Source organism: Larus michahellis, chromosome 1 (assembly GCF_964199755.1).
Source record: "Larus michahellis chromosome 1, bLarMic1.1, whole genome shotgun sequence".
NCBI classification, from domain to species: Eukaryota; Metazoa; Chordata; class Aves; order Charadriiformes; family Laridae; genus Larus; species Larus michahellis.
The window spans coordinates 125,113,019-125,116,072 of NC_133896.1; positions in this window are offsets into that span (position 1 = coordinate 125,113,019).

The window sequence follows — 3,054 nt, forward strand, 5'->3', positions numbered from 1 at the left end:
CAGGAGCGGAGGGAGGTCCGCACTGCTGTGTGTACAGGCAATGTGTTGCAAAATGATAGTTGTGTCATCCTGCCAGAGGGGATGTGACCCAGAAAAGATGATACAAAATACGAAGGAATACATTAACTTGGAGGAGACCGTGTTCCCGGGCAGGACAGCAGCTGGCCAAGCCATGTGGATGTAGTAGGGAGAACTTTTTGCCTTTAGCCTCACTCTGGGGGACCAGATTGGGTAAAATGCAGATTTATTACCCAGGATTTAATTTCTAACTTCTCCCAGAGGAGAAAATTTAGAGCTAACCTTGTTCTTTTTTTCTCCCACTCTTGACACCCTAGAAAGGAAAAGTAACCAGCCGAGGTTTAAAGCGTCTGACACCAGGCCTGATGCAATGGCAATATGGGGTAAAATAACAAGTTGCAAACCCTGCCTGGGAGCGTGGAAGATTGCTGGTGCCGTGCTGAGGGACACAAGCTGCCGCCGGTGCTCGAGCCGTGGCTTCCCAGGTGGCAGTCGCACCCTTTTAGCCTGTGGTGTGGGCATTGCCTTTGGTGTTACTGGCTCAGCAGCGAGAAGTGCTGAGCCAGTTGCTGGCTATTTAGGTAGGGTTCCCGGCCTGTCTCCCAGGGAAATCAGAGTTGCGTAAGGGCACAAGTTGGAAGTCTTGCTGGGGCACAGGGGAAGTGGAAGTTGTAATGGGAGAAGTGTATGCAAGGGAAGATCCTGTGGGAGAAAAAAGGGTGAGAGCCAGGTTTCTCTTTGTTGGTTGGAGAGCAGACCACCTGCCCACCTGCTTATTTTTTCTAACTTTCGATCTGCTCATGGTTCGCCACCTTTGACCTGGTGTAAATTCCTATTCTCTGTTCATATCTCCATCCTCTCGCTTATAGCGGGTTCCTGTGCTATCACTAGCAGTTGCTGGAAATGTCGGACCTGGTCTTCAAAACTAGATGGCTCCAATTGGGTTGAATTTGCCCTGAAGACTTGTGTACAAACGAGTCCAATACACACACTTGGATTGGGTGGTGGGTGGCTGTGAAGAAGCCGTCTCACTGAGCTCCTTACAAGCACTTATGCAGTCATGCACACAAACCCAATTATGAAAGGGAAAACCAAGGTAATATGACAGGAAGGTCTGTAACAGACCCCTACGGCACGGGAGAAGGGATGGATGTGATTTATTATTTTTTTTCTAAAGGCAGCTATTGTGCCTGTCTGAGGGGTGGGACCTTGTGGTAAACAGACATCTCGCTCTCCCAGAGGCCTGTTGGAGCAGCAGTTGGGCGGCCAGGTTCCTCCAACACAGTAGAAACAACTCATCTCAGAAATGGGAGGCAGCTAATAATGGACTGGCTATTTTAGTATTTGTCCTGGTTAATAGAAACTGATTTAACAATCCAAAGGTGGGAGTTAATTGAGTGATCATAAAATAAGCCAGGTCACTATGATAATAATCATGGATTTCAGGAAAGGTATGGAGCTGGTCGATTGTTATCCGGGGCAAAAGTCTAAAGGGTAAAGGATGACTGACAATAAGATACTGTATCCAAAACATGCTGGTAGACTTTACTGATCTAGCAGCCAGCTGGAAAGCTCTGTCTGAAATGCCCTGCAGTCCCTGGAGAGGAACTCGGTACAGACAGGTGCATTCCCGCTTCAGGATGTGGCACAAAATGAAGCGTGGGGAATATCTCCTTGGCAGCAGTGGAGCAGAAGGATCCAGTTGTGAACAGAGTGCAAAGGATGGCCAGCTGCGATGCAAACGTGTCCTTCAGCAAGAATGGCCGAAGTCTAGACAGGCTTGTGCTCCTCTATGGCCTCGCTGGGTTTGTTTGTGTTTTGGGATTCCAGCACGTTGTATCTCAAGTGTTCCACATCCACAGGAATGTGAAAAGCATTAAAATCAAGATTAGGATGACTGATATAGTGCTGTTTGTTTGCTAACCTGGTTACAAAAAGTATTCCGCTTTGTAGTGCGCTCTGAATTATAAGTGAATGTAGCCCGATGTCTGAGTCTGCTCTGAAACGTATGTAGTGTAGCCAAACGTTTACAGTGCCCTGAACAGTGCTGACGTGTTAGCCTTTGTGCAGTCTGGGTACATGGGGGAGTACTCACTTTTGGTATAATAATAATAATAATGAAAAATTAGATATTTGAAAGAAATCTCATGGAACTGGCTGAGTCTTCCTATTCAGCTACACTTTTGTTGTTTTGCAGCCCTTTTACACCCTAAGTACATTCTGTTAGCTAATGCTAGTGGTTCCTTTTACTGTTACAAAGCTAGTTCATGAAGAGAAATATGTGCCGTGTCCAGCTTTTCCTGTTCAGGGAGTAATTTTTTCCATGACGTCTAATCTTTTTCTTTTGCTGAACTGTCAGTAAAGCCAGACCACTTTGGCTTGGCATTTCGCCCACATCCACCTACATATTTTTCTTAACAGCAAACAAACTAATTAAATGCCTTTATCTTATGAGGCATTCCTTTCTCTCAGGTAGTTACTGATTAAAAAAAATAAATAAAACTTCTCACTATTTTGAGAAAACAAGAGATGAGTCAGTGTGTTCACAGCCTGGTTTATTATTAAATAAGAAGCCAGGATCAAAAAATGAGCAGGGTGGAAAAAAATGTTAGTGCCATCGTATTATGTTTGTGGCCAGTGAAAAGAGTCTGTTCTCACTCCAGTGAGCATTTCCAATATTCATTAAAATTCATGAGCATTACATTTGCACATGTAGGTGGACAGGGGTACATAAACGAGGAAGAGGTACCTCTCATGTGAAAGATTACTGCAATAAAACGTTAATTTATAAACCATAGTGTGTATTGCTTCATGTTAGGCATGTGCTTCAATAGCCTTTCCAATAATGCTAACCTGAAGCAGAAAGGCAATTGTTCAGAGTCAACAGAGGTTCTCCAAATCTAATAGGTAACAATAACCTTACCAATTGAAGCTTTGTCTTCTTTTTAACTTAAAAAAGTGGTACACTTATAAAATGAATTAATTGGAAATGGAAATATTCAGAGAGATCATCTAGGCCAACATCTGCTATTGGAG